The sequence below is a fragment of the Canis aureus genome, chromosome 4 (assembly GCF_053574225.1).
Source record: "Canis aureus isolate CA01 chromosome 4, VMU_Caureus_v.1.0, whole genome shotgun sequence".
In the NCBI taxonomy this organism is placed as follows: domain Eukaryota; kingdom Metazoa; phylum Chordata; class Mammalia; order Carnivora; family Canidae; genus Canis; species Canis aureus.
In genome coordinates this window covers 12,952,436-12,964,666 of record NC_135614.1, presented here as the reverse complement: position 1 = coordinate 12,964,666, position 12,231 = coordinate 12,952,436, and the positions used below count along the sequence as shown (strand labels likewise).

Below are 12,231 nucleotides of genomic sequence, written 5' to 3'. Positions count from 1 at the left end.
AACTGTGGTAAGACACAGCCCAATACCTGGGAGCAGATAAATTTACCAAATAAGGAGGGACAGCTAAATATTTTAGTTCAAATGGCAAGTCCATTTACCCTCTGATCATTTCAATCTAACTCTTTAAATCCTAAGCAATTAAGTATGTGCTGTCCCATTATTCCCTTTGGATTTACATTATTGAAAACCCCCAGACCTACTACTAGAATTCAGAAGTCCAGGGTTCTAATCTTGGTTCTGCCCTCATTACCCTGCCTGCCTTATTGGAGGGTATTAGAAGAACAGGTGGGAAATATATCCCCATTCCAGTCATAGCTACACAAATGTCATCCCATCCTTAGAACAATGCTATGAGATAAATTTTATTACACTATTTTTATAGATGAAGAAAATGATCCTTGAAAAATTATGTAACTTGTCTCAAATCATAACAGCCATGACATGAAAAGCTGAGATTTAAATCCAGGCTTTTTCAGTATAAATCTAAGTCTGTTTGCTCCTATATTAAGTTGCTTCTAAATTTACACTAATATTTTAAAGAATCCTAAGACTTAAATGTCTTACATAAATTTAGCAGATGACTTGAATGCTTTCACTTGAGGGGCCCTAACTTTCTTGTGGGAGAGAAGCTTCTATTCATTTCCTTGAAACCAAGGGGTGGTGCTCACAGGAGCTGGTCAGTAGAGCAAATGAGAGGGCAGTGCTTCTCCCGTGTGAAATACCCTGGGATTTCAACAAGGTCAGACAGAACAGCAGTGAAGAAGATGGTAATGTCAACTGGTTTGGAGAGCTTCTATCCAGGTTGCAAAGTTCACTGGTAGCTCCACGTCTCTTCATTGAGAAGCCCTGACTTGCTGCAAGGAGAGGCTTGAGAATTTTATGGAACACTAGTGGAAATTTTTTTGAGGAGGACCTTTTCTTGGGACCCCTTAAGTCTTAATATGTAGGAAATCTCCAATTCTTAATAAGTAATGCCAAAAAGATTGCAGTCTAAGACTTTTGAGTAATTCATCCCATAATATATCCCATTCATACCCTTAGATATAACTAAAGTACTTAGTTATATGTTTTCCTCCTTTCTCATACAGTTCAATCATCTTCCTTCTTATTTTCCAACAGACTTTTTTTTAGACTCAATAGCAAAACTCTCTGGTCATAGAGATATATGAGTCAAATAATTCTATCTTGTAGCATGAGTCAATCCCAGAAGCCAGCTTACTCAGCCCTCCGTGTGCATCAGCACAGAGACCCCAATTCAAGTAATGGCTCCCTCACTTCTTAGCAGCTGTTTACGGCCTTATTTTTGAGAAGGGGAAAGCTGCCATGCAAAATGGCTCCTTTCCTTTGTAACATTGGCTCCACAGCCAAAGTCAGTGAAATGCTTTTCATGTTCTCCCATTTCTGGGAAACTTCCTTTACTTTTGATAAATAAGAAAACAAGATAACTCTGGACCACAACTTGTAGAGTGGAGCTAGAAGGTAATAAAATACCATCCATTAATTCAGAAACATAAGAAATTTACATATTGCATAAAATTAATTCATTTGGACTAAATGGCAAAGGAACTGAAATCCTGTTTCAGGATATCCCCTTTCCCCTCTTCTAAACCCCCTAACCCTATCACATCTCCCTTAAATATAGCAACAAAATCTACAGCGCACATATGAAGATCCCTTTAAAATGAGCTGGTTTAGTAAAATTCTCATGATGCTATAGAAACCATCTTTGAGCACTATTAAGGTAAAGAGAAATCCCCAGGTCTGGCCAGGTATGGGAGGCATGAGGTCTTCTCCTTAGTGAGAATAACATATCTTGATCTAATTTAGAGCCCTTAGCTTCCCCAGCCCTTCTGATTTTGCTATCTGTTGTACCTAGCCTCACTCCCTCCTTAATACCTCTTTTTCTCCTCTCTTCTGTATGAATTTATCTCTAAGATTCTGATTTTAGATCCTGACAACCAGATCCTAAAGGCTATCTTCATTGATAACTTGGAATTACAATCGTCCACTGAAAATGTATCATGCCTACAATTCCCAGTGGAAATAAAAGTTCATTGAGTAAGAACTTAGTCTACTCCTACTCAATGACCAAATAGCAAACTTGTTTCTTTGTTTTGAATATTTACATGACTTAAAAGCAGTTGGATTGAAATCGGACTTGAGGAATTTTCTTACAATAATTTCTTTTTAACAGGAAAAAAAAGATCAAAATGTTCCTAAGAAATCCCAAGAGGCCACTTAGCCTGCCTTTCTAGTATTCTGTGCTTTCTCAAACTGATATTCAGGTACTAGGGACAGAACAAACTGATGGCTCTCTGAAGCCAAATAACTTCTTATGCTCAAATAAGTATTCCAGTGTGTGGGGAGGAAGAAGCTCTAAAATGAGCTGTCTTTATGTACTTTGATTGCTATTGTTTTTTCTCTACAAACTGGCCATTTGCTTCCAGGGCATCTGTCTTGTCAGTGTAATTTAATGCCTATCAGTCTGGTGATGGAAAAAGTGATGAGGTGTCACCATCACTTGCTTCTTAACTATACTTTTACCAAGTGAAAGTGCAACTCTAAAAAGAATAATGTATATGTTTGTAAATGAAAAGGTAGGAAAAATGGATCTCAAAACTGTGACCACTGCTGGTCTTATGGGTAAAATCGCTTTAAACAAAATGAAAGCAGCTTTACATAAGGTGTCTGTAGTGGGCTGAACTGTGTCCCCCAAAAAGATATGTTGAAGTGCTAATCCCTGGCACATGTGAATATGACCTTATCTGGAAAGAGGGTCTTTGTAGATGTAATCAAGTTTAGATTTTAATCAAGATTAAATCATATTGATTTAGGATGGGCCTTAAATCCAATGTCTTGTGTCATGGATGAGCTTCATTTCAAGTGACCAACTTAACTAAGTTTACCATCAAAAAATGGGTGCAGTAATAGCTTTGATTTTCATGTAAATCCCCCCAATTTCACAGGGTTGTTTATGCAAAATCCAAGGAGCCTACACAAGTTCTCTGCTCAGTCCAAGCTTCCTTGATTATGGAACCCTCTGTTCCATTATCCTTCCCTAGTCAGCACATGATCCCTATCTGCTCCCTCCCTCCCTGATTGTACTTTAAATGGATCTCCCAATAGATTAGAGCTTTCAATTTTTTTTTTAATTTTTATTTATTTATGATAGTCACACAGAGAGAGAGAGAGAGGCAGAGACACAGGCAGAGGGAGAAGCAGGCTCCATGCATCGGGAGCCCGACATGGGATTCGATCCCGGGTCTCCAGGATCGCGCCCTGGGCCAAAGGCAGGCGCTAAACCGCTAGGCCACCCAGGGATCCCAGATTAGAGCTTTCAGACTTAAAGTGTGCATAAAAATCAACTCAGAAGTTAATAATATGAAAATTTATGGGTCCTGTGCTCAAAGATTCTGGAGTGAGTTTGCAGTAAAGAATTCAGCATTTCCCTTTTAACCTTTCTTCCCCCTTTTTCTTTCATGATTTTCTCTTATCTCTCTACCTTTTTCTCTTTCCCTTCAGCCTAGCCTAATAGGAGACTCAAAATGAGTTTGGAGGATAACAAAAATGAAACTCACAAACACCACATATTTCTATTCATAAGTAGCATTGAACATCCCCCCCAAATTTTATATATATATATATATATATATATATATATATATATATATATATATATATATATATAAAGAGCAGAGCAAAGTCCTGAGATTCTTGGATCTAGTTGCACAGGAGAAACATCTGGGGAACATTTAGCATTTACCAATGCCTGGGCCCACCCCAGACCACTTTGATCAGAACCACTGGTGGAAAAGCGAGGGCACTGGTAAATTTTACTAGCACCCCACGTGATTCCCCAGGTAATGGTCAGGCAGGTTAAGAATCCTTGGAGTAATCAAAGGATATATCAGCATAAAAATGGGTTCACCACGTGCCCCTCCGTTCCTCACAAGAATGTTTACAGCGTGGTAACTATGAAAAGCTGCTGAGGAGTAAGAAATCCACCAAGGCTGAGAAACTCTCTGAAAAGAGCTCTCAGGCGTTTATCTGCTTCCCCTCCTCCCAATTGTATCAACACCTAGAAGCATTATAAGCTGCCAGAAAGTAAGGATTGTGCTTTCAGCAAGCCATGGGCCCCAGGTCTAATTTTTGGGGCCCTGGTCTTGACATTTTGCTATTCTGTACTGAGGCCATCTCTCTTGCTGTATGTCTGTGTTGACAGATTATACAACCTCTTGTACAACTGGACTTGAGGATTTTCTATTCAAATGTCCTTAAGGATTTTCTAGTAACATTTCTGGCTATGACATACAACTATCTTTTTCATCAGCTCCTTTTTACTCTCAGAGATGTACATTAAAGAGCAGCCACAATCTATTCACTCTGCCTGTCGAAAATTTAACAGATTATGCTTCTAATGAATTATTCTATATTATAACGAATTTAAGTGGAGAGAGAAGTAATCATTCCTAGTCCCTCCCATTTTCCTGAAAACCTGTTGAGATTTTGCCAAAGAGAAGAAAGACCTTAGAGGTGTGAAATGGTCAAAACAGAGCTAATGTTTTAAATTTCTAATGGCTGCACAGTATTTCACTATATACATCTACCAAGTTTATTTAACCAGCACCCTACTGACAGACATATAGGTTGTTTCTTTTTTTGTTTTTTAAGATTTTATTTATTTATTCATCAGGGAGAGAGAGAGAGAGAGAGAGAGAGTCAGAGACACAGACAGAGGGAGAATCAGGCTCCATGTAGGGAACCCAACGTGAGACTCGATCCCAGGTCTCCAGGATCACGCCCTGAGCCAAAGGAAGATGCTCACCTGCTGAACCACCCAGGGATTCCAAGGTTGTTTCAATCTTTTACCATTATGAACAACTGTGGAATGACTGTTTCTATACTTTCTACAATTATGTACTAGACATATGTGTAGATTGTGGGACAAATTCTTAGAAGTAACATTTCTGAGGTAAAGAGATCTGTATTTATAATTTTGAAAGATACTACAAACTACCTTCCACAGAATTGTGTTCATTATTCTACCACTAATGTCTGAAAAGGATTCCTCATAGCCTCATTATTGCAATGCACCATCAAATTAGTTTATCTTTGCCATTCTGGTGAGTAAAGATGGAGTATCACTGTAGTTCTCACTTGCATTTCTTTCATGATCAGTGAGATTGGACATCTTTTCATGTGCTTAAGAAATTTTCCTATGAACTATTTCTTCATGTCTTTCTTGATTTTTTCCATTGAATTTTTTTTTTCTCGTACCTACTAGTTAATAAATGAGGAAAATGAGTGTTGCCTATGATGGAGGATGCAAATTCTTTTTTTCAAGTGTCCATCTAACATTATTTTTGCTGTTTTTTTCTTGCAGATTAGAAGATTTATTTCAATAAATAAATTGACAGTTTCTATGATTTCTGCATTTTGTGTCATACCTAGTAAAGCCTTCATCTCCCTGCAAATTAGATAAATGATAGATAGATAGATAGATGATAGATAGATAATAGATAGATAGATAGATAGATCTGCATCTCTATATATTTTTTCTTTTAACACTTCTTATTTCTTTTTTCTTTTTCTATTTTTTAAATGTTTGCTGAACATTTCTTTTTTCCACTGATAAACAATATCACTTTTATCACATGCTAAATTGTATTTGGGTCTATTTTTGGACTGTATTTTAGTCCATTAGTTTGTCTCTCTATTTTAATTACTATCTTTTCATAGTTTGCAATCTGAAAGAATTAGGCCTACCTCATTACTCTTCTATTTGATTATATTTCCTGGTCATTAGTACATCCTTGTTTTTCCATATGAACTTACCATAAACTTATCTAGTTCTTAAAAAAAATCCTAAAGGCATTATGATCACATTATATTAAATGTATTCATTAAAATAAGGGAAATTGATATATTTATGATGAATCTTTCCAAAAACAAGGTATTTTCATTTGTCCAGGTCATATTTTGTATCTTTCATTAAGATTTATAAATATTCTTCACAAAAATCTTGCACATTTCTTGTTTAAGCCTAATTTTTAGTTATTTCATGGGCTTGGAGTCTTTTTATCCTTTGATGTATTGAAAGAGATCACTTCTCTCCTTATAAAATCTAACTTGCTGGGATTTGCATGTATAAAACACTGATTTTTGTATATTAAATTTGCATTCAGCATTCTTATTTTCCAGGAAAGACAAATGGCCTCAAAACATGGCAGTATAAAAAGTCACTAGGGGAAGGAGAAAATGGAAAGACATGTCTACCAACTCAAGAAAAAAAGATTTTTCCTTTCCACCTTGAATCTTAGAAGTATTGTTTTATTTTTTTTTGAGGTATTATTTTAGAATCAAGGCAAGGAAATTTGATGGTGATCATATTTGACAAACTGAAAACATAAATTCAAAATCCAAATTCTAAAAGGGTTTAGATAAAATCATAGATTATAGTTCAGTAATCAAAAAAGGTAATGTAAAATGCTTAGCCTTGCATTCAAAGCCTTCCCTTGGAAGCTTCCTGGTCCTCTCATCAACTAATATTCCTCAGAACCCATGTATGACCTCCCATACCAGTCATGAAGGTCTCCATCCTGTGACTATACCCACCACCACTGTTTGCCATGCCCACAAAATTTAACTTCCTTACCATTGCTCATGGTACCATGACTAGAACTTGATTGTGCTGTGTCCTGTCAATTCCAAGTCTTATTTTCTCTTTGAAAATTGACATCTCCTCCATGAAGTAGTCAGGTGCCATCAATGACTATAGTCTTCTCTCTGATATTGCATATTAATGGTGGAATTTGTCTCCAAATAACTGCCATATTTTGGAGTTAGGCATCCAATTTTCAACTTCCAGCTATGCCATTTACTGATTCTGTCATCTTAAGTTCATTAGCTTCTCAGAGCCTTGGTGTTCTCTATATGATGAAGGTAATAATTTGTAACCCGCTTCTCACTCATGGCTATTATCAGGATTAAGTGCACTTTAAAATATTATATAAACTCTGAAGTGGTATCAAAATATCAAATATCAGAGGTAAGGAATCACCTACAGACAAAGACATCACTTTACAAAGAGAAAGAAACAGAGCCCTTTTTCTCTTGCTCTAGGAGGTATTCACAAAGGGGAAAGAAAAAAGAATAGTGTTCTCCTTTTGTGATCCAATGAACAGGGTCAGTCAGAATAGCAGCTAGGCTTGATCACAAGTGCTAGTGCTAAATGATCTTGAATGCCTGCCTGCCCAAATGCTATATTCAGGAGTCTGCACACCTATCTGGATAGAAAGAGCAGAAAGTTATGGTCACAAGAAGGAGAAATGGTAGGATAAATGCCACATGTCCGCTTCTTGTCCCTCGGCTTTGGGATGCCATCATCGGAAAGTAAGGAGCTGACCTGCTACCACTATTGACCCTATGATTTTTTTTCCAGTCTCTCTTTGTCATTAGCCTGTGTCTTAAATCTGATTTGAATTTCACTTGTTCCTTTAATGTCTGAATATATAGGACACTCCCTTAGGGAACTCATTTCAATGGATGCACTTCAGTCATGTCAACAATTATCTATTGTTCTTACACTGTGTAGAACACTCTGTGCTGGGGGCATGGGAAAACCAATAGCATTTATTGAATACCTCCTACATGCCAGGCTCATATCAAGGCACTCCATGAACTTTTCCATTTCACCCAAAAAAATCTCTGCCCATTTTACAGATGAGGAAACTGAAATTATTCGAGTCAAAAATGTTGCCATGGACTTGCAGAGCTCTTTCATTACAATATAACGTCTAACCCTCAAGGGTCCTCTATCTACTCATCTGCTGCAAATGGAGGAGCTCTTTGACCATTATGTCATCTGACATATAAATCCTCTACCTACTAACAGATTTCACTAACCTGAAATCCTTAAAACCTTCCATTTGGGAGAGTTAATCTTTCTATTGTCTTCACACAAAAGAGACTTTCAATTCAGAGCAAACCTTAGGAACTTTGCAAGATTACCCAATGATCTAAATTTATGCTGCAAGAGCTGCTGTTATTTTATTTACAGCACTCTGGATCTCAATCTCCTTAGTTTCATTACTCCCAATTAAGCTTATGTATGCTCACAAAGCATCATTACATGATTTAATGACAGAGTATTTTGAATTAATTATAAGACGACATTTTATAACATATTCTAGGTAGCTTACTAAAATTGAAGCTGCTTTTTATAGATGCACAAATGAGGGTGGCTGTTATTGGAGTTCCATTTCTGAAAATTATCCCCTACTTTAAGTAAAATGTACATGTTTCTATATGTATGTTTTTAGAATTCCATGATTTTACATGTATTTACTTGCCCTCAGTAAACATTTAACTGGAAAGAGAAGCCTGCATGTCTCTCCTTCATGAACCTGAGTAGCCTGAATAAATTAAAGCATATTCAGACATTTATTAATTACTTTCTTTTTGCTTGTTATTGGTGATGGATGAGGTTAAAGGTAGATCATCATTCCTCAACAGCCACAACTACATTTGAGGTAGGGAGGTTATTAAGGCTCTCAAAAAACAGAGGGATTTATATTTTAGCTGGAGTTAATTCCATGGTGAATCAAGTGAAAAAAATACTCAGCTCTCCCTGAGAAAAATAGCTCTCCCCGAGGCAAATGAGGTTACCATGACCTCTTCCAAAGTACTAAGTAGTTCCTGGAAGTATAATTTCATGTAACATTTTATTATATTTTACTCCCAGAAGTGCTTTTCTCTCAAGACTGTGAAAGCAGGCTTCCCCAGTCCTTCTATTCTCTCCCCTTCAGCCCCATTTCTGGGTCTAACCCTATATTGCAAGTGGTCATTGCTCTCATATTCCCCATCTCCAGCCCCCAGTCTACCTCTATCCCAACCTCCCTTTCCCCCTTTCTGGAACTAGTCCTCTAAGGTTTATTCTGCATCCTAACCCCACAATCAAAACTCACCTGTCCTATATCCTATTCTTTCATGGTTTTCTCTACCAGAAAATCCAATCAACAAAATGCTAAGTATAGATTGCTGATGATAAATCAATGTGTTACAGTTCAACAAATAATTGTAAGTCAAAAAATATACATCAATGATGTGCTAGAGGAAAGCAAAGATGAATGAGAAGTTGCCTTGTTCTTCTTATCAGGTTTTTTAGTTGAAATAACAAAAATGACATCATAAAATGTGATCATCTGCTCAGTCTTAACTTCATATGAATTTGACTCAGGGTGTCTGGGTGGCTCAGATGGTTAAGCATCGCCTTTGGCTCAGGTCATGATCTCAACTTTCTGGGATCAAGCCCAGTATCGGGCTCCCTGCTCAGTGCAGAGTCTGCTTGTCCCTCTTCCTCTGCCCCTCACCCCTGCTTGGGCATGCTTTCTCTCTCTCTCTCTCTCTCTCTCTCTCCCTCTTGCTCTGCTTGTGCTCTCTCTCAAATAAATAAAATCTTAAAAAAAAAAAAGAATTTGACTCTCCAAAATTAAATCTTCCTTGAAAGGACAATAGTCAGCTACCAGAGGGTTATTTGAAATAATATGCTGCCAATTCTGAATGTAATTACCAAAAGAGATAGCTGCTATCGTTGGGGGAGCAGAGATTTTGGTACATCTGGATAGATATGGACTCAAATCTAGCCTTGATGGATGGCTAATATTAGCTAACTCAGCAAATGTTTCTACATCTCAGATTCCCCATCTGCATAATGGGGATAAAATCCCATACCCCATAGATTAAATAGACAAGATTAAATGACAAGTAGAATACTTTATGCAAAGGCAGCATCTTAAATAAGTGTAAAGTTTCCCAAGAGTCAACCTTTTTTTCCCAATCACTTCCTTGTATGTTTATTTACACAATAGAAAGATATATAGATATATAGATATAGATATATAAAAGCTATATATATATATATATATATATATATGTTATATATATTTTTTTAACTATGCTTCCTATAGGTGACCAAAGATGCATATGTTGGCAATCTTCCAATCAAAAAATCATTAAGTCTCTTACAGCAGAACAGCTGTTATTCTGTGAAATTCTTTGAACCCATAAATACCAGCACTAGATGGTAACTATAGAACGTCATCTTATAACAATAGAATGCCAGCACTCTAGCTCTCTTCTAGGTGAATCTAGAACTGGGCAGCTCTCTGAATTTAAGTAGAAAGATAGATCAAGGCCATGTTGCTGTAACTTATTTTTTTTAAGGTTTTATTTATTATTCATGAGAGAGAGAGAGGGAGAAGAAGGCTCCATGCATTGGGAGCCTGACGTTGGACTCGACTCCGGGTCTCCAAGATCACGCCCTGGACTGAAGGCGGCGCTAAACCACTGAGCCACCCGGGCTGCCTTGAATAAAGACTTTAGGCTTGGAGCTTTTGGATACATTCTCAATGACCACATGACCATATATGTTAGGTGGGGGGTGACTACTTTTCCAAGGCATTTCAGGACATAGACCTGCTGTGTCATTGTACTATCTAAAGAGCTTACCAGCGATTGGTAGAATCTGGTCGAATGCCGTTTCAGCTCCTTATTATCTAGGAGCAAGTTGTTGAAAATTCTCAAGGCTCAGTTACCACGTTGGGAGAGTAATAATTACATCATGGGTTGTTATGGAAATTGACAAAGTGATTAGGTGGTTAGAGGACAAAATGAACCTGTCGAAAGCAGGAAGTACAACCCTGGCACATAAGAACTCAGAAAATTCTGGCTTCCTTCTATCTAGCCCTAATTTGAGATTCAAGATCTATCTTACCTTAGCCCAGTTAACTTCCATCTGTTGATATAATGCTAAAGGTAGCAGGATATCCCCAGAAAAAATATACAAGGCAACAAAATGTGACCGATTTGGTGATTCTTTCCAACACAGCCTCACCTGACTCACTCCCATAGTTCATTTAAATTTTTGTGTATAGGCCCCCTCCTCAGAGATAATCTTCCCTGACCATCCCATCTAAAGAGCTTCCCTCTATGTCACTCTTTATCTCTTTACTGTTCTTACATTACTTCATAGCATTTATCATTGCCTGAAACAATATTACACATGTATTTATTTATTACTTGCCTCCCCCCAACTAATATGTAGGCTCAGTAATGGCAGAGCATTTGTCCATCTTGTTCACTGCTGTTCTCCCAGCCTCTCATTTAGAATAGTGCCTAGAGAGGACACCTAGGTGGCTCAGTCAGTTACATGTCTGCCTTCGGTTCAGTTCATTGATCCCAGGGTCCTGGGATGGAGCCCCACATTGGGCTCCCTGCTCAGTGTCGAGTCTGCTTCTCCCTTTCCCTCTGTGATCTCTCTCACTTTCAATCTCTATCAAATAAATAAATAAAATCTTAAAAAAAAAAGAATAGTGCCTAGATACACTTGACATGTGCTCAATAACTATTTGTTGAATAAATGAATAAAGGATGTTTCAAATTCCATGGTCTTAATTTTCTTCCCTCACAGCTTTTTTTATAACAAGAACCATCATTTATTAAACATTAACTCTATCCTTTGACACTGTATGGATACTATAATTTAACCTTTTGAACATCCCCTGTGAGACAGGAACAATTATGATTCCCTAATATAGGTAAGTTTAGAAAGGTTAAGTAACTTGCCCAAAAGCAGACATGCAGATGGGATTCATTCTAGATTATTGGACTATAGAGTAATCTGTATCTCTAATTTCTTCTCTCATCCCCTCCTGCTTTTACAATTAAATTCTACTGTATTTGAACTGCCTCTCTATTTCATGTCAAAATGCAAACACTTGTGGGAATGGGTAACATTAAACTGTTTTCAATCATTTACTTTTTATGCTGAGTGTCAACAAAAAAAATAGGGTTGGGTAGAAATAGACTTTAGAGCTCTAAGTACCTAAGACGAGAAATCTTAGAACCAGGATGGCAGATATAACTAATGAGATATTGCCTCATTTTGCCAAAGGTCACTTCCCCTTGTAATCATTCCACATTCAGAGTTCTCTTAATCCTTAAAGCTGAGATATTTTCCTTTTGCAATTTAGCATCTCTAAGACAGCACTCTCTGAGGGATTGTGGTTTGACAATATCTCCCTCGTGTGTAAAAGAATTCAATCAGGTGCAAGATGGGAAATTGACAGAGGTTTTATGTAGTGTATGTTTTTTGGGAGGAGGATTGTTTTTTGTTTTGTTTTACTTTACTCCAGAGTAATTTCTTCTTATTTAGTGAGAGTCCAGAAAAAG

At 37.2% G+C, this 12,231-nt stretch overlaps 2 long non-coding RNA genes across 4 annotated transcripts in view; one reads left to right on the top strand and one right to left on the bottom strand.

Moving 5' to 3' along the window:
- The window catches only part of LOC144312206 (uncharacterized), a 66,363-nt gene extending 55,726 nt beyond the window's left edge, over positions 1 to 10,637 (bottom strand). Inside the window, exons 1-2 of one of the 3 annotated variants that reach the window (XR_013377659.1) lie at positions 10,510 to 10,561; positions 6,656 to 6,929 (exon numbers count right to left, since the gene is read on the bottom strand). This is a non-coding gene — a long non-coding RNA (uncharacterized LOC144312206). Of the gene's footprint in view, positions 1 to 6,655; positions 6,930 to 10,509 lie in introns of all 3 variants that reach the window. The other 2 variants (XR_013377658.1, XR_013377656.1) reach the window with 2 other exon arrangements.
- Positions 1 to 12,231, top strand: part of LOC144312205 (uncharacterized) — a 279,387-nt gene that overhangs the window by 190,651 nt on the left and 76,505 nt on the right. The window lies entirely within an intron of this gene.